This window comes from Stegostoma tigrinum, chromosome 8, assembly GCF_030684315.1.
Source record: "Stegostoma tigrinum isolate sSteTig4 chromosome 8, sSteTig4.hap1, whole genome shotgun sequence".
In the NCBI taxonomy this organism is placed as follows: domain Eukaryota; kingdom Metazoa; phylum Chordata; class Chondrichthyes; order Orectolobiformes; family Stegostomatidae; genus Stegostoma; species Stegostoma tigrinum.
Window position 1 is genome coordinate 18410802 of NC_081361.1, and position 20500 is coordinate 18431301.

Consider the following 20500-nt stretch of genomic DNA (forward strand, 5'->3'; position numbering starts at 1 on the left):
CAGAACAGTCACTGTTCCTACATGAGTCCAGTGATTTTGTTCGAAGTATCCAGTATGACAACTTTGGTGTTCCCAGAGATCTTCTGGAATGGAATCAGCCATGAGATTGGGGTATTCCAGTCTAGTCTGCAAGGTGGCTTGGTGCCTACCTCTATGAAATGAGGCGAATGATTACGGACTCAAATTTTGTGTTCTCTCTGGGTCTGGTCATAGGTTTCGGCTTCAAATGGAAGCTGAGCTTTGAGCAAATGGGACTGTGGTCTTTTTGACAGCATTGGGTGTGACTCTAGAATGTAAGTCGTCCTCTAGGTCTCAAAAAGCCTGAGCATTTGTCAGTGTTCAGAACAGGGGTGCGTATATCTAATCTGCAAGTGAACGTTTTGTCAAACGTAGGAGTTGGTTATGGATTGCTGCTTTTCTGCACAGAGTTAGAAAGTTAACAGTCTGTTTTCATTGCAGTCTCTGTTGTATGTATGTATACATTCTGGCACTTCGAGTCTAATCATGTGACACAATGATGACAACAGACATTTTGGATGGGAAACAACCTATATTGGTGTCTGTAGAGGAATATAGCTGCGTTTCTTTCCTTGAACCAGTGAGGTCGGCAATGAGATCAGTGATTCCTTTTCAAATCAGTTGTTTGACCTGGTGAATGTCAAGGCAGTGTTTTTGATTCTGGTCGCCTGTGTTGTTTCTGTTGCAGGCAGGTCCAGGAGGCTGAAACAGGAGATTTATTATTTAGTTTACTGAAGAGGGCGGAAGGTTAGCCTCAGCTGTTCCCTGCCTGAAATAATCGATGACATCATTGTCACATGATCGGAGTGTTAAAAGTGAGAGTGCACCATGCTTGCATAAATACGCAGCAGTTTCCCACTCCATGGTTTCTGAGCACTCCCTTCCGCTCCAGCCTGTCACAGCCAGCTCTGGCTTTGAAATTGACAAGACTGACAAATTTCTCCGTTCTGAATGAGTTCACCGGGATCTGAAGAAGCTATTTGTGGTTTGTGTTAACTTTGACACTCGGAGCATAATTGTTTGTGGGAGTTGTTAGCCTTGAAGAGGGAGGCAAGAGGACACAATGCAAACAGAATGACCAATTGACAGGCTTGGATGTTTGGCAACATTCACCTTCAGCATGAAACCAACAGTGGAGAGGTGTTGACGTTGAGGTGTACTTAACCAACACGGGGTGTGGCTGCCATTGTGTTCTGTCAATCTGCCTTGATGTGAGAAGTGGACATGATGCAGGACCACTTTCCTGATGCCCAGTCTGTCTAGCTTATGGACCACCATGGCTGAGCATCAGTTGGAGTGACTATTGCCAACAGAGCCGTGCATTGATGGTGTGCACGGAGCCAGCAGTAGGAGCTGGGTGGAGATAACCTGTGATTTAGAATCTAACCTACAAATAAGAAAGAGATGACTGAAAACTCAAGGCTGTTGATCTGTCTGTAGAACCTATATGCACCTTGGGCATCAATGTGTGTATTATGTACTCAGTTGTTGACAAAGTAGCTTGTGCAGTTTTGAATGTGCAATTGCAAACTAGGAGGATGAGTTTACTCATGAATGGAAGAATCTTGTTTGTAGTTCATTCCTTCAACCACAGTACTGCTAATATATGTAACCTTTGTTTCCTTTTTATTTTTGATCAGGATCTTTTTAAGAAACTTGTGCCCAGCGGATGTTTAGGGTCCATCTGGGCTGAACAACCAGATCGGGCATCAACCGTCTGGGCTATCATTGCACAGTTTAATAACGTTAAGAGTTGTGTCACCAGCACCATAGGTCGGCCTCAGCAGCTAAAACCACGGCAGAGGGCTAAAATCATTGAGAAGTGGATTGATGTTGCCAAGGTACACTGTTCTTTAGTGATTTTTAATCTTTGTGACAGGTTAAAGCCCTTAGTGCATGAAACAATCATGGTGGAAGAGAGCAAGCAGTTCCTACTATGTGTTGAGATGTTTAGGGTTTGAAAGCCTCTCGAATTCACGAGCAGAATTAGAATTGAATTCTTCATGGCAAATCCTAGCATTTGTAATTTCAATAGTGTTGGCTGCTAATAGTTCATGCCTCAGTTTACAGTTGCATTGAAATATTAAGGTTTTCTTTCTCATCAAAAATATTTCTGTGGAGAAATAAAGTAAACTGATTTCAGATTTTTTTTGGCCCTTCAAAAACAAAGTTACTTATTAGGCATTACAGAATGTTGTTTGCCTCCGTTTCGAGCGGTGATCAGATTTATGATACATTGTAAATTTTATTCTCAGTTTTCTGCATTCCATATGCCCGTATGATGGCCCTTCAGTAACTTGCCTGGTTGTCTGTTTCTTATGTGTTTGCCAAAGGAATTTGTCTTTGCATTTTAATCAGCAATTGGGAGAAGGACGAGGAAGGGCTATCATACCTAATGTCAGGCTTGTCTTTGCCATCAATATGTGGCATTCCCACGAGTACATTTGGAAAGAATCAGGACAGGAACCTAGTGATTAACTAATTAAGTAAATTAAGTAATTTATTCTTATTCATTTTATCATCCAAAATGGCATTGGATCATAGCAACAAAAGTGTATTATCATTGAATTTTCCCATATTGATGTGACAATAAAATATTTAGTCATTCGAAAGGTTGGGAATGAAGATTCATAATAATACATTTGCCAGGTATTTGAGACAAGTCTGGTTTGGCTCTTGGCAACACTGCCTGCATGGATTTGGACTCGTAAAGAATCTTAAGGCATTGATGTCTGTCTCCAGTTTCACAATCCGGAGAAGTTCAACTGAATGGAGGCAGACACCCAGTCACAGACATGGATACACGAGCTCCTGACAGGCTGTCCGTGCCGACCTAGAAACTGGTGCTGTCAAAGGCCATTCTGAAGACGAGTTGCCACCTTCCAGTGATCACTTGGCTGACTCTTCCAGTTGTCATTTGAGTTGACAATAGTTGATGAGGGGCCTTATCCATGTTGAAGTGTCCTGCGTCACTTTCATTTTACTGCAGCAGCCCTTTTTCCCTCAAGCCGGAAGACTCTGGGCTTGAGATCTTACCTGCTGGACTTAATCAGATAAGGCATCTATCTGATCATGCCAAGTGAGGCACCTCCACATAAAGCCGATATGGTCTAATCACCATCCCCCTCCCTGGCCTCCCTCCCTAAGCAGAAGTGGCTTTGAGACCTGAGAACAAACAATTGCAGGCTTCCTACCCTCCTGCCCCTCAGCCCCTCCCAACAAAGTTCAAATTTATGCTTGTGGAAGGGAGGTTTGATTCGTTCTATTCTTCTCCCTGCCTCCGTTGGGCAAGCAGATGAAGGACATTCACATGCTATCCTCACTACGATTAGTTAACTCAGTCTCAAGAACATTGTGATTCATAAAAGTACACTCAATTTTCTGATTTGTACGCTTTCCTTGAATGATTATCTCATGTGTCAGGCCCTGCCCTCCTATGCTGGCAGAAAATGTAATCTGTCATTCGTTTATCAGCTGAATACAATGGATATAACACAGATGATTACCCGTCTCCACCTCCCGACCTTCGCCACTTCCACCACTCAGATGGCCGTGTCTCCAACTTATTCATTCGAAGCTTTCTTTTGGTGTCAGTAACCACGTCTAACCAGTCAAGCGTTGGCAGCGAGTGAACTGTCTCAGAGGGGAAAAAAAAATGAAGATCAAGTTTTAAGTTGCTTGGATTTGTGGAATTTTTGCCCCCACAAAATCGTTTGTTAATGCTGCTATTTTTGCAGATCACATTTTTCTGATAGAACATTTTAATGTCTGAGGTATTGGGTCATGGCGAGCCACTGTTTTTCCCACAGAACTCATGTTTTATGTTCTCACAGGAAAGTAGGATTTTGGGAAATTTCTCTTCAGTGTGTCCAATTACCTGTGCATTGCAAGCAAATAATGTCTTCGAGTTTCAGAAGACTTGGGCAGCCATGTCAAAGTGAGTCATTTTTCTGAAAAAGCCGTGTCATTATTTTTAATAAATATGTGGTAGGAATTTGCAGGTTTCACCTCCGAGTTTACTTGCCCAAGTGATCTTCACACTCCAGATGTGTTGACAGGATTACCAGAGGCACTACAGTGCAATCCTAACAATTGGCTTACTGGCAGAATCTTTCATTCTTTCACTAAGGAGTGAGGAGTTAATTTTCTACAGTGGAAAAAGAAAACTGTTTGACAGCTTAAAATATTGAACTATTGTGTTCAAAAACTGATCTGCTGTTGGATGTAACGTAAGACAGTTTCCTGTGGATGTGCTGTGATGGGGTGATATAAACTGGAGGTTTGTTTAGGAACCTGAAATACAAAGAACACAATTATTTTAATCACCCAAGAAAGCAGTCGAGACCTCTTTGAAGTGCATACTTGTAGTTTATATTCCTGTGCTGTAGACGATTTGATCATGATTGTTTTTTTGAGGCAGCTTGGAGGTGAAATCTCACTTGCTGTGATGAGATTTCCTAAAACTACTGCAATGAAGGGCTTTTGTGACACAGTGGTAATATCGCCATCTCTGGGCTTAAATAATCTGGGTTCAAATTCTGTCTGATGAAGGGTCTAGGCCCGAAACGTCAGCTTTTGTGCACCTGAGATGCTGATTGGCCTGCTGTGTTCATCCAGCTCCACACTTTGTTATCTTGGATTCTCCAGCATCTGCAGTTCCCAATATCTCTTGGGTTCAAATTCTACCTGCCAAAGAGATGTGTCAAAACATATCTGAACTGTTTCATTAAAATAACTGTAATTGTTCGAAAAATGCTTCACTGCCCTTCACTGTCTGTATTACTTGCTTATTTGTCAGATTCCATGTCAGCTGTTTGCAATCGTGACTCTATTCTGTCAAGAGTAATTTGTTTTATTCTCTTGACTAGGAGCACAAAGACAACATTTGAAGATCTTTCAAATCTATTCTCCAAAGATGACAACATCATGACAAGTAGCCATCGAGAAACAGGTAAGGGGTTGCATTTGTCCCTGTGCATCGATATTCAGGGCATTATAGGTATTTTCAAGCAATATATCTACAATGAATTACATTGGTGTCTGAATGCATACAAATACTGTGAATCAATAATGCAACAAGGGATACATGTATTACATATGGATGGTCTAACTTGGCTCAAGTCTTCCAAAATCGTTCTGTCATGATGCAACGTTCATAGATTATCTTTCTCAGTGTTCGTTATCTTGGAAGTTTGAACACTTGCACAATGTACAAAGCAGGATATATGTCAGTTTTCTTTTCTTTTGATTTGCACACTTGGAGGGCCTCGTAATTACTAAAAGCCAAGGCAAAACACGAATAGCTTTAATTGGTTCTTGTTAGTGTTTTTGTTCAATTAGCATGTCTTCCTTTTATTGCTCTCTGCGGTAATAAATATTTACTGCATTGGAACTGAGTGATAATCACATTGCTTTGTTTGTTGAGCATTTCAGACATCAACGATTTAGTTTCAACTAGCTTGGACCACAACTGACATTTCAAACTAACTTCAAAAACCTTCTCAAAAAGCATATTATTTTACCAGGTTTCGAGACATTCCTCCTCACTCTGTTTGTCATGCTGTTTGCCCACTCATTTTGTTCCTGAATTTTACAAAGTAACAAAATAATTTGTTAGTTATAAATATTTTGGTGTCACTTAACCAAACTAGTGTGTCCAGGACAGTAAGGAGGCAAGATGCAAGTTTTCTGTTGAATCATTCTTAGATTAAATCAAAGCAGTTTGAAGCTGGTATTTGAAGAGGACGAAATGCAGCATTCATGTTGGGTTGTTAACAATTTGACAGACACTCCGTTTTTCATACTGCTTAAAGTTCTAGTTGCGGTTGACGATGTTTATGCATTGCTGTCCATCTGCTGGCTCCAGAATTTCTACAGTGCTGCTGTCACACCTTGTTTATTATGTTTGCTATTGGTGCACAGTGCAGAATTCCAAATTACTTTTCATATCTGGCTTGAATCTAAAAGTAGATTTGTTTTTAACAATCAAAAATGTGTGTTGTGCAGGATGATTGTTTTTGTGGTGTCAATTTCTGTAAATATACATGGGAAAATCTGAGTTCAAGATTGGACAGTTGTATAACTTCCATAATGCTGTCTCCCAGATTGTACCGTGAATATCGATGCATGGTTCGTTAATCTTTAAGCATATTACGCAGATGTTCTCTGGCAATATGGCTTGCTAAGCTTTACTTTATATGGGTGTGCCATTCGCAAGGCCACCATATCAACACTTACTGTCGGGCCATAGTTGCCACTGAGTGTAGTGATAAGATACCACCTTGATATACCATAGCGTATTTGCTGAAAATACTTCCCCAAATGTGACTGTCTGGTGAATTTCACCTGAGTGAGCCAGCAATCATCATTTTCACTGTTGTGTTTATAAATCTCAGAAAATATAATTTTATCTCTCATTTTTAATGCAGTTTGATGCAGCAACTTCACCATGTCCAACAATTTGATTTGCACACTTGGATGGGAATCTGAAATAGTTGCCAAGTGATTGTTTTATGGGTTTAACATTGATACTAGTTTTGTGATAAACTATTGTGCGTGGGATAAATTGTAATATCACTTCCAAATACCATTGCCTGGCTATCACCTCTTGAGTTAGAATTGGCCAAATGTTGACATAAGGCTTTAGCGTTGTAAAATGTTTTTACAAATAAGGCTTGTGTTATGAAATCTCTTCTGTTATCTCATTTGATACTATGGGAGATACAGATTAGATGCAGTGCATGAATAGCTGGTTTTCTCTGTACATTTTCAGGATGGAGCTTCAAAATTTGCCACCCTCAACAGCACCTTGAAAGAGAACAAAATACTGACACACAAAACACTGAAAGTAACGAAGAAGAAGGTAAGTCATCCCTTTTTGTTTAATATTGGAATGAAACGTTCTCAAGTTGAAGCAGTTAATCGTTAAGCTTTACAACGAAATCTGATTTATCTTGCCATAATGGCGTAGCTTTGTTATAACCATGCTGTAAAGCAGTTCTCCCGGTAACTAAAGGGAAGTTATCAGCATTGCTGCTACTTAAGCCATTTAACATGTTTGGTTATATGTTTGAAGCCACAACCATGCTGCTTGTTGCTTATCTATCAGTGTGTTGGGTTGTGGGTAGAATATTTGTACATTTAAGAGAAGTAAATCGGCGAGGCCAGGCAGGTATGCACAAGCATTTCCCATGGTCTGATGGATAAATACAACAGTCAATACAGTGTGGAGCTGAAGGAACACAGCAGGTCAGGCAGCATGAGAGGAGCAAGAAAATCAACGTGTCAGGTCAGGACCACACTGTATTGACTCTGACCCCAACATCTGCAGTTCTTGCTGTCTTTGAGAGATGGTTAGCATCACTGGTGGTCCAGTGGTTAGGATTCGGCGCTTTCACCGCTGCAGCCTGGGTTCGATTCCTGGTCAGTGCAGCACATTTTGGGGTGGCTCAGTGGCTCAGTGGTTAGCATTGCAGCCTCACAGTGCCGGGGACCCAGGTTCGATTCCAACTTCGGGTGACTGTCTGTGTGGAGTTTGCATATTCTCCCCGTGTCTGCATGGGTTTCCTCACAGTGCTCTGGATTCCTCCCACAGTCCAAAGATGTGCAGGCTAGATGGGTTGGCCATGCTGAATTGCTGGTAGTGTTCCAGGGTGTGTGAGCTATAGGGGATGGGTCTGGGTGGGATGTTTCAAGTGGCGGTGTGAAATTGGTGAGCCGAAGGGCCTGTTTCTACACTGTAGGGAATGGAATTTAATCTCAATACAACATCTTGGCTCAAGCATTGAAATATGCTGATGCTCACAAAGGCAGAGAGTCAGGTACTCATCTGGCGTTCCCTTTTTGTGTAGCAAAGGAAGAACTAAACCCGGGTTACACAATAACTCGTTTAGCCATCATGAATGAGGCAACATGACGAGAATTTTTGCAGGACTGCCCCTTGTGTCTGCGCTGGTCATACAGCATCCACCTATTCTAATCCCCTTTTGTAGAACTTCGCCCATCGCCTTCTAGGTATTCTTCATCAACATGTTCTGACACATGATGACACTTGTCTGGCAGAGGTGGAACTCAAACTCAGATTTCTGGCTCAGCGGTAGGGACGCTACCACTGAACCACAAGACCCCTTTATAGAGCTCTGATGAAGGGTCACCAGAACCAAAACATTAACACAGTTTTCTTCTTCACAAATGCTCCCAGACCTGCTGAGCATTTCCAGCAACTTTGTTTTTCTACCCCTTTAAAGAATTTGCATTTATTGGCGTTTTTGTCAACCCATTCAGCCAAGCTTATGACTCCATTCTGAAGGAGGTTGGACTGAACTGGGATCCCCTGCCTCAACGGTAGGTATCATACCTAGACAATGCCACAACCCCTACCTGCACCCAGGAGTTTTGTTTGCAATGGCGTTTCAAGAGTTCATCAAAATTGTTCTTCAGTGTCTCAAGGGTTCCTGCCTGGACCACCCTTTTGGGGAGTGCGTTCCAGAAACCCACCACCTCTGGGTGAAAAGTTTTTGAACAAATCCCATCGAAATACCCTGCTTGTTGTATTAAAACTGTAAGCCCTGATTATTGATAGACAGGGAATAAAGTTTTGCCTAACACAAAATGTCTTAGTCTCTAGGCACACAGTGTTCTAACTGTGGCTCAACTAATGTTATTTACGTCTGTCATTACGTCTGCTCTTATATTCAGGCAAATATCCAATATGGTGCTTTTACCACCTTATCCCCAAGTCCTCCTGCCTTCAAGAATGTGCTTATGCGCACAGCAAGGTCCTCGTGATTCTCTGTACTTTCTAAAACTTCCATTTAACCTGTCTTGTCCTGACTTATTTGTCCTCCCAAAACGCTTCGCCTCACACTTTTCAGGATTGAATTCTATTTGCCTCTTTTCAGGCCTTCTAACCAGCCCATGTGTGTAATCCTGGAGACTAAGGCTTTTTGCTGTTTACCACATCTCCAATTCTTGCGTCACCTGTGAACCTGCTTTTCACACTTGTAGCTTTTGTGCGTTGAAAATTAATGTGCACACAACAAGAACCATCACTTTACGCTGCGGTACGCTGCTGGATGAAAGCTTCAAGTTGCAGAAATGCGCTTCAAAGTCAGTTTTGGTTCCAGTTTGCCCATTCCGGTGTATCTCCTAGGCTTTTAGCTCCTTAAGCAGTCTGAGACCATTAAATTATTCCTTGGGGTCAGAAAGGTGTCCTATGAAAAGACATTGAGTAGAATTATATTCTTGAGTTTCGGAAAATAAGCGTTAACCTTACTGAGTCAAACATTTGGAAATCTGTTGTGATAAATTGTTTTCATCTTCAGGCAAAATCGCACAGTACTTCGAAAATTTCCAATCTCCAAATGATGAAGTTACACAAACATTGAATTTGGTTGACAGTTCACAGATCAGGGATCAAAACTCCAAACTTGCCTGTCGTTTATACATCTAACTTTGTATTCCACTGTATAACTGTGTCAAAAATTGAGTCCTAAATTTTGATTCTAAATAGATTTAATTGCATGATAAATGATATAAATAAGGCATGGAGTAGTATGTTTGGGAAATATGACAATGCGTTCACAATGGATGAAATAAATTCACCTCACTTTTCTAGGGTATAGTTCAGGGAATTGTACCATACCTGGGAACTTTCTTCACGGACTTAACAAAATTGGATTTGGCTTTCCCCAATTATCATTTTGTAAGTCTGTTTTACAAGATTTGGATTCCTTATTTGCTGATGAGCACTATTGTTACAGTTTCATTGCAAGCTGCTCAAAGCAATAAAAGAAACTAATGAGTGTGATTAATGATACTGATGAGAATAATTTGATGCTTTGTGTTGTGAATCAAAAAATATGTAAATAAAGAAACATGCAAAAGGCTTTGCAGTTGATTGAATACAGGTTTAGTTTTTCAAAAGGTTGGATAAACTGCGCATCATTTTTATTTTGTACAGGTAAATTTGTTAGCTGGACGTCACTGCCTATTGTGCAGTTGAGCAGCTGAGAATGGCATCAGCTTGGTACTGATCTATTTGAGTGGAACAAAGGGCTCTATGTAATCCCCAAAATATAACCTGGTGGGATGATCGATCATTTGTGTTTGACCTTTGACTATATCCTGAAATTGAAACAAGTTTGCAGAGTTTGTATTTCACTGCTGATCTGTTAAATTTCATGATCTCATAGTACCATTTGACCTTTGTATATATCGAATTAATTTTCTTTGTTCATGTCTATTTCTTACAGAATGGTTTGATCAACTTTGACAAGAGACGAAAGGTGATTGTACTGTGCAAGATGTTTGGAAATGCATGAAAGGGGAAAAGTGTGCCTTTCAATATTGTTGTGCTTTTTATGCTTGATGGGGAATGTTGGGAGAGTCTACAACTGCATCTTAAATGTAGATGATCACTAATAAATCCAATAAAGAAATCAGGAGAAGCTTTGTTGCTCGCAGCAGTCAGATTGCAGAAGCTGCTGCTACCAGGACGAGTTGAGAAGAATAGCAGAGATGGATTTGAGAGAAAGTTCGATGTCAGAAAGGGCACAAAGAGGCACATTAAGAATTTGGAGCATGGTGGGAGAAGTGTAGAGAGCAGCATGGAGCAGTTCAGCCAAATGGCCTGTTTTTGCACTGCTGTTGTGATGCAAGTTACCTTTCAGCATTCACAACCAGGTCCAGGACCTGCCAGGTGTTCTGTGAATGAAGATGTTGTGAAATTAGTTTCGGTGCAATGGAAGCTATTTCATTATCGAAGAGACTGAGTAAATAATCTCTCCATATTAGTTGGTATTTTCCGTCAGAAGAGAGGCATCGGTTACTTATGGAAGATCAGAAACTGAGGGAGTGCAGCAGTTGGGGTTATCACTGACTGGGCATTTGATTCCATATTTCTGAATTTGGTGAGACCAACTTCTGAAATATCTCTGTTGCCGTGGTTACTATTGAGGGTATCATACAATCCCTATCGGGTGGAAACCGGCTATTCGGCCCAACAAGTCCACACTGCCCCTCAGAAGAGCATCCCATCCAGACCCATTCCCCATGTCTAACCCACCTGACCTCAACATCCCTGGGCACTATCGACAACTTAGCATGGGAATCCACCTCCCCTGCACATCTTTGGACTGTGGGAGGAAACAGGAGCACCCAGAGGAAATCCATGCAGATGATATTTTCATCTTGTACTGCAGCATTCAGCAGACAGTGTGAGAATATTAACATGATACAAAGTTCAATTCATTGTTTGTCACATGGTTTTGCTGACAAAACTGTAACTTGAGGTGCCATTTTAATCTAACCTATGAATAGAATAGGTTGCAATCAGAAGCAACTGACGCCGAATTTGCCAAACTGGGCCCTGTGGTGTAAAATCAGCTGGGATGCAAAATAGGCATCCAACACTGTGTGACTCCACTTAATTAGCACAGTGTCATCTGTCAAATAGTCCATCATTTCTCATGGATGATGCTTCAAGGGTTTATTTCAACTGACCTGTTGAAAACTGGCATGCACTTTACAACCTAAAAGTAACGTTATCAACATTAGACTTTGAGAGTTCTGCCCCTCTTTACATGTCAAATCGTGACAAGGTTCAACCAAGAAGCCAATGTGATTGAAAGAAAATAGACCAGTAACTTCTAACGGCACATGGCCCGTAAATTTTATGATGCCGCAACTTTGAAAAATGAACTCAACATGTTCACACTCTGCCTTGGTATCAATTACGATAGACCAGCCACTTACTTTGTCCTTTGCAGAATTTCTTTTGCTTGGATAAATGATCTTTCATAATGTTTCTTGCCTTCAGCCTAAATCAGCTTCTGGTTCTGAGGTGAATCCCTAATACTTCTTTGAAAAAAAAACCATCATTGAACCATGAATTTGTGTCCTGAAACCATCCTGGATAATCTGTACAGAAATTTATCCTTGAAAAGTCACATAAATGTCACTTATTTCCAAAGCAGAAATAATTTTGTGACATGATTTACCGTGTGGTTGGAATAAAGTTATTGATGCTGTTTAAAGTACCACTGAGTAGGATATAGCAGTTACACTTCTGGCAATTTTAACATTTTGTTGACAGCTTGTTATTTATTTGTGTTCGTTCAGGAATATGAAATAATTTCGCGTCTTAAATACATGCAGTTTGCTTGTCAATGTTACATCATTCGTCCAGACGAGAAGTTTCTGGACTTGTTCTTCACGCAACTATACTTCAGTAGAGAATAACAAGTAAGTAACTGGTATTGTAGGAATGTGCAGATAAAATATTTACGTTTTGTCTTTAAAATCTTCCACAATTTTAACTACTGTTGAATGCTAGTGAGCCTGCCAATTTATTATCATCTTCCTTTTCGTTGGTTTCAAAGTTGTGATCATGAATTCTGACAGATCGGAATAAAGCCAGTTGCTCAATGAATCATTTCCATTGTGTTGTATCAAAATGTGTTTTATTGGCGTATAATAGCACAGATTGTACTGCCGCCATGCCAACGGGAACAGGAAAATGCAAAGACTTGATGAGTGACCGATTTTCGCAACATGTCCAAGACCTCGTGCTTTGGGTGCATCTACAAATCCAGATGTAAACTGTACTAGTTTTGAGATGTGTTTCTTTTCATTCGAATTTCTTTTCAAATACAAAATCCTACTCCAGACACAAAATTAGCAATCAGCCGACACAATTGGTCAGCATTTTTAAGTATTTTTAAATGGTTGCCTAAAAATATCATTTCCTCATCTCGAGATGGCCACAGTGCCTTTTTAAATAATACAACCAAAAATAAGCTCCAACTAAAAAATAATCACTTTGCCATTGGTGGGCCAGAGTTGGTTAAGGATCAGATTTTAGAAAACTGAATTTGGTTTTTGTTTTGACAGAGCAGGCTTTGTAATATTTACATTAGTTGACAGCAGTTAGCTTCTTCATAAGTGGGTGGACAGAAGTAATTATTTAAAATAATCTATGCTGCTTGGCCTGCTGTGTTCAGCGAGCTCCACACTTTGTTAGCTCCCTATTAAGCTCATCCTCAGGCTATGGTTGAACATGTGTAACAAGCACCTGGCATTATCATCAATTCAAACACCAGTACAGTCAGTTTTGAGCCAACTTCAATCATGATATTTTTTGTAACAGTAAGTACAAAATGTGACAGAACCTCAGTTTGCGTGGATCATAATTTGTATTTAAAGTTCTTTTTGACCTCTGGGACGGTTTGGCTGATTTTCGGACAGATTGTCTGAAAAGAATCAGCAACAGAAAGCCTTGCTCCTGTTGCTACTGGTCAAGAGAGCTACTCTTTCATTTTACTACCTCCTACACATGACACGTGGTGTTTTACTCACCTGCAGTGACTGATTCATGACCACTTTTATATTGTTTGCCTGATAATGTCTGTACATTCACATGACAGTGTGGATGAGGCCCAGACAAACTTCTGCATCACTTTAAAACCTATTGTATTACCTTAGGCACTCAAAGTTTGATTCTCATCTTTTCCAATTCACTTTATTTCAAGCCTGGTCCTTGTTAATTTTTCCGCACCTGCTGTCGATGTTTGACCGTTTTGTTCAATTCCATGTGTTCTGCAAAAAGACTTGTTGGGTTATCATCTTGGCAAAAAAAAAATACCCTAAGGAACTGTGCATGCTGACATTCAAAAACACACTCAGAAATTGCTGGAAAAATTCAGCAAGTCTGCCAGCATCTGTGGAAAGAAAACAGAGTTAACTTTTGGGTCTGGTGACACTTCCTAAGACCTCTTACCATCTTGCTCTGCTATTCACAAAGCAGAAAAGATCGCTGTGCGAACAGTGAGAACGTTTGCAGTTAAATCTGCTGTCGCTCATTAGTCAAACTAATATTCAATGTACTCCTGCCTGAAAACATGTGTCTTTTGCAAGCAAAATTATCATTCATGCAATTTCATTTCCATGTCAATGATTGATTTGCTATCAATAATACGAATATTGAACAGAGGCATCTGTTTAATTTTGAATGAATTTTGTCTGAAAATGTTTACCTGCCATCCTGCAGTTGCAGTATTTCCTCTGAACTGGAGAAACCAGCAAAGCCCAAAAAGAGCGTGTTTAAGCACCTCAGCTGGTAAGTATCCCATGTTAAATACAACAGATATCTCATGACTTCCTTTATTATAGGGATGATTGGACAGACAGATAAGTACATCGGTTTCTTGACAAATGGTTTCGTTTGCTATGGACTCATTATTGCTTCATGGGACTGAGATGTTTTTAGTCACTGATAAAGTTGATTAACTTGAGGCGAAGCAAGGAATAGTCGTGCTCTTCTCACCTTGTGAATGTGTCTATTGTAGACTGATTGATAGAGATTCTTTGCTTTGACCGTGATTGTAGAATGTGGACCTGTGATGAGCTTGGTATTGCTGTCTCATGATTCTCATTTATTAACAGAAGTTTATACACTATGGCTAAATTTCACCTCATTGAATTTGTTTATGAGCGACAATTAAACAAAAACGCTGTTACTGTGAAATGAATTTGCATATTTGTGGGCCGATAAGATGAAAACTGGCAATGATGAAGTTGACATGAAAGTATATGTTTGTGTTGTCGTGCATGCATAAGGAAAGACTTCAAACTTATTTTTTTCAGTAACTTTCCTGAGCTAGAGACATTATTTTATATTTCTGTACAATAGTCAAGGACTGAGCTGATCTCAGCAAAGTCATATTTTTTTCTCCCACACACCCATGTAGAGTTTCGGAGGAAAGCCCATGCCTTGTTGGTGCTTTGTGCCTTGCAGTGATGTGGACTATGTCATGCAACTGTTATATCAAAACCAAGAAAGAGAAGGGAAACACTTATTCACTTGCTGGAATATCTTCTCTTTACATGAGTGTGGATGTTCTCTGGATGTGATTTTCGTTTCCGGAGCTGAAATATGATTGTCAAAGTGGAGGCAATCAACAACGCTGCATTAGTTTGCAATCTCACATTTCAGCAGCCATCTGCTCTGCTCCCTGCCTCATGTGCCAACAATCAGGATTTTCAGTGTGGGAAATTTTTGTCATGCCATCTGCAGTACTCCTTTTGAGAGTTTTGGAAAATTTTCTGTGTTAAATGTGCAATCTGAATGCAAGGTTCTGAATAGAAATTCTAACTTTTGCAGTACCCCATATCCTGAAGGCCACATTAAGAGTTCATTATCCTACCTTTCAAAGTATTGTGCACAGTTTTCTATCACTTATCAACGGTGTTACTTTGTTTTAACTTTAATTGTGAACAAATTTCTGCTTTCAGGAAGAAAGTATGTACGCCTTAGCATGTGGCCAGGTTGGGGTAAATTTTCTACTTTGTGGGTATTCAAGTCCACATTTTCCCTTTCGTAAGAACTAGGTTGATATCTGGTTGAATAACATTGTAATAAGTCCAGATTCTTGTGCCACTTGTATATGCAAAATGTTATCTCCCATCCGTATACTCCCTAACCATTAGAAAATGGAACAATATTCAACAAGAAGAATGCTAACTCTTGGTATTAGTGCGTCACTATTAATTTGTCACAGGTTGAATGTGGCATAATTCAAACTTCTGATACTTCACAGCATCAACATACCTTCATTCTAGTTCAATTTGTTTGAAAGTTTGTCCAGAATGTAATGACGTTTCAATATTTCTGATGTGTTCCCCTTTCCATTATGCAACCTGTTTTCAAGGAGAGATGTTAAAGCGAACAGCACACCAACTAAAAGCTCTCAGCAGCCAACATCCCGTGAGAGTGACGATTGTGAAGAAAGCATAACTTCAGCCAGAATTTCAGGAGATTGCAGCAACTTGGAAATGCAAGAGCACAGCACTTCGCAAAATCCACCGGAAAAGGTGAGACAAGAAGGCACTCACCACATAAAATAGGTTGTTCTCGGAGACTCTGGTCCGTCCAGATGCATTTACTTCTTCTTTCCTTTCTAACTTTCTTCTGTGTTTCTTCCCTCTGTTACCCTATCCTTTCGAGAGGATGCAAGAGGACTCGGTGATAGCGCCTCAACCACTGGAGCTGGATGACTGCCTGGCCAATCTACTTTACCTTTCTTTTAAGAGCTAATGGACTGTTAGCCATTTTGAGGTTTCAGCCAGACTGTAATCCTCAGTTTGAAGGCAGCTTCACGAAGCATCCTCATGATTGGCCGCTGCCAGCAATTTTCCATACCAGGTCCCACTTGCCAAAGTTGGGTTACTTGGTTTCAGAACCAATGCAAGACAGCTATGCCATTCCCAACAAAATTCAACCTTTTGCCGGTTACTGAAGCATCTGATTCCAGAACAAATATTATTTGCTCACGAAATGAAAGCTAACTTTTTTTTCTGAGATGTGCAGATTTTCTTTGTTTTGCTTAGATATTTTGTACAACTTTTAAAAATGCATAAATAAAGCTATACATGTGATTTTTTAAAAAATCATCGCACGAACAATGAAAGTATTTCATCTTGAATCCTGAACATCATTTTTAATTTCTGCACAGTAAATTTTAGTGCATGGGGTATGACTGCAGCAGCTTGAAGTGCACTGCCACCAAAAGCAGTACTTTCGAGTCTGTTGGCTGTGCCTTGATCCAGCAATTGCAATAAAGGAATGCAGCTCCCTGCACGCAGACCTCTTGACTGCATGTTTTGTTTTTCTTCTATCCTTGGCCTTTTAGCTATTGATTATTGTGTTGTCTGCTGAAGACCGTTGTATCGCGGGAGATTATCAAAGTTCATGGTTGATGTTTATTGAATATGTCCAGGGGGACTTGTCTCAGGGATATTTTAGCAATTTATTCTCCCAAGAATTGGGTTAAGCATTATTCGATCAGGTTTGGGTGTTTTGGAGTGGTATTATTTTGTTTTAAAATACCCTCTCCCCTTTTATGGATTCTCCTGTTTAGTGTTGTGATTGCCTCTATATTAATAATAAACTAAGAGCTGCAGTGACTTGAATGATTTTGCTTCTAGTTTCTTTGGATCTATGGCTCCATGTGTTTTGCTGTTGCTATCTCTGTCTTTCTTTCTGTCAGTGGTACTGTCCCGCACACATTCTGACCCTCACAATACACTGTTTGGCCCATTCACAGTCACTCGTAATGCCATAAATGTGTGCCTGAACGTTACACAGTGTACACAGTGTAGTTGGATTCAAGATTTCTGTGCATAGTGGGGTGAAACGGGCAGATAAATATTGATGGAAGAATGTTCAATTGCTGAGTGCAAACTGAGGTCCCAAAGGGTTCATCTGAGAAACTTAGAATTGAAGCACCAATTTAAATGCACAGAATTATAACATAGAATTAAACAAAAACAGAAAATTTCTCCAAAAAACTGGTCTTTTCAATATCCTGCCCAACCAATATTATTCCTGTGCAATTCACAATTGATTGAATGTGAAATATTTGCACTGTCTTCAAATCACAAATTGCTAAATATCTCAAACTGTAAAGCAATTTTATGACCCATTTTATACATCTTAGCACAGCGTTAGGAAATTTCAGATTTCGTGAACAACCATTGAGCCATTTTCTGTGTTGACAACAAATGTTAAAAGCAGGCAAATGGTTTTGGGGTTTTGGGTGGGAGGGGATGGAAGTGGCTTATTTAAATTACTACTTTCATAACTACTTACTGACTTCAAACTGACTGTGTAGGTAAACCTGAGCACTGGGATCTGTTGCTATTCACATTGCAGCATTTACTGATCACAGTTTATGGGTTATGGAGCATCGAAGGCATGTTTTACAATAACGGCCCTACCAGTCTTAATTTTCTTCATGTAACTTTTACAGCTTTCACTGTCATGTCCCAATTGGTCTTCTGAGTGAAAACAGCTATGTTTTTCAACCGTTTGGAAATTGAGCTTTTACAAATTTCATTTGTTTGTGTGTGTGTGTCGAATGCATGAATGAAAAGTGAATATTGTTTTATTTAGGTGACTAACCAAAACCGGGTATCGGACATCTTCACGAAAGCAATGGCCGTGCTCGGATTTGAAACCGACCGTCCTCAGGATTATGATCTTGCGCAGATCATAGAATCAAAGAAAGGTGAGCAGTGGAATTTGCATCAATTTAGTCTAAATCTATTTCTGAATATCATAACAGCTGCAAGGGGATTGATATTTCCCACTGATTTCACCAAAATGCTGAAGATATTTCAATTTGTATAATTGAACACATCCAACTATGTTCAGCAGGATTCATCTCTGATGAATGTAAAGCCAGTAAACAGCTAATATTTGCACCTAATAGAATTATTCGGTGTACCGAATTTCATCTGATTGCCCTAAAGCCAAAAAAATCTCCAAGAACTGCAAATACTGGAGAGCAGAAAGTGCAGGAAAAGCACAGCAGGTGTGGCAGCACTTGTAGAGAGAAATCAGAGTGAATGTTTTGGGTCCAGCAGCCCTTCTTCAGAACCACTTAGCACAGAACATAGAACAGTACAGCACAGTACAGGCCTTGTGGCCCACCATGTTGTGCCGAGCTATTATCCCACTAGGATCAATCTATCCTGCACGCTGTACTTTTTACTATCCTCCATGGGCCTATCCAAGGGCCGCTTCAAAGTCTCGAAAGTATCTCACTCCACTATCACTGCCAGCAGCGCATTCCACATGCCCACCACTCTTAAAGCCGTATTGAGTGAAGGTTACACATCTGGAGTTGGTTGTGGCAATGAGCCCAGAATTATTCACATTGATATAACATTGTTCTGCTTTGTTCAGTCTTATTCTAACTGGTTATTCCAAAAGAAATGCTTCCTGTTGCTGAACTTAATCTTTTTCCCCTCCTTTTGCCCCACAGCTGAGAGACAAGAAATATGGGTGCGGGCACTGCAGCCAAAATGCTAATCTGCAGCAACCCTCCCCTCACCATTTCCTGGTGAAAAGTAGAAATGAGGACTCAGATGTTTCATTCTGCTGTGGTTTAAAACATGCGATCCAGACTGTGGTAAACAGAATGTCTTATTAGGATAAAGAGTCCCAATGCGTCTGCAGCATGCAATTTCTGTCAATTTTCTGAGAAAAGCAAAATCAATCCACTGGCTGCAAGTGTCACTGACAAAGCTGACTTTTATTGTGCATCTATCATTGCCCTCAGAAAATGGTCATACGCTGGATCACTGACTTGTGTTTGTTTTCGGTGTCCCCAATGGTGTTCGCTTGAAGATTCCGATTCAATGCTGAAGGAAATGATTGCTTTTCTCAGTGTTTTTGCACTGATCACACTGCAACTTTCTGTGTTTGATGCTGGTATCAGCAGAAGTGACCATGTAGCTGCTGGATCATTCATGAACCATTTGGGGTTTTGCATTGTTCTTTAGGAAGGAGAATCTGACATCTTTACCTGGGCTAGTGTGTGCTTGGCTGACTCTTCACTGGCCTCAGATGTGGCCGAACAAAGCTAATCAATTGTACAAAGTGTCATGAAAAAGGCATGTGCCATCAGGCGTCTGGGGATATGAAATGAATTTGAGTCTTGACCAACAATGCTGATCCTGAGAATGGGTCTAAAATATAATGATTTTCATTGATTTTACCTCGGAATGGTGTAACTCCAAAATGTTCTTTTGTGTTTTGTAATATGCTTTGAATCCTTGCAAGAAATTAGTTCTGTTCCTCACAGCCATTGATATTTCTATATCCAGGAAGCAGTTGGGCCTGTGTACAATCAATATTATGAAAGCGCATGTGAATAATATTGTGCTTGTCCTCTGTTTTTTTCAGTGCTTGTACTTCCGGGAAATGCAAATGTGTATTACGCAATGAATAAAAGCGTAAATTATAATTTCATCCTGAGGAATCGGTACACGTATAGGCCCCCGAGCATGACAATACCAGGTTTCACCAGAAGAAGATCTTTGTCTTGCTGGAAGTTTTAGCTGTAAGGAACACACAGTTTCATATGTCTCTATTGTATCTGAAACCTCTGTTTAGTGTTCAAAACCCTGCTATATCTGAATAAATGACCTTGACAGTATTCCACTTCAAATTATAGGACAATTTAGAAAACAGTGATTGCCTTCAGACAACCTGGACGACATGAACTTTGGATTTTCACGTGAAGTGCTTCTCTCTGCCTTTTATCACATCTCGCACAACAGCTAATTTTGGTTAAAGGCTGGATAATTGAATCCTGCGACCAGTCTTCCATAAAGGTCACAAACATGTTTCGATTGGTTGGTTTTGAAAAGCAATCTGTGAGTGAGAGCCAGTATGAGACTGTGTGTGAGTGAGACTGAGAGTGAGACTGTGACAGTGTGAGTCAGAGGTTGTGTGTGAGTGAGACTGTGTCAAGTCAGTGAGAGAGAGTGAGACTGTATGAGTGTGTGAGTGTGACTGTGTGCAGTCAGAGTGAGACTGTGTGAGTGTGTGTGGGTGTTTGTGTGTGAGACTGTGAGAGAGAGAGTCAGAGTGAGATCGTGTGTGAGAGACTAGGAATTTGTATGTGACTGAACGTGC

General features: G+C 40.3%; 1 long non-coding RNA gene across 1 annotated transcript; it reads left to right on the forward strand.

Annotated features, from left to right (window-relative positions):
• The first annotated feature begins 1665 nt into the window (after window positions 1–1665).
• On the forward strand, window positions 1666–19832 carry LOC125450192 (uncharacterized). The gene is made up of 9 exons (XR_009446095.1): window positions 1666–1859; window positions 4887–4969; window positions 6791–6880; window positions 10272–10304; window positions 12139–12261; window positions 14066–14134; window positions 15726–15888; window positions 17969–18083; window positions 18843–19832. It is a non-coding gene; the product is annotated as an uncharacterized LOC125450192 (long non-coding RNA).
• Window positions 19833–20500: the final 668 nt, after the last annotated feature.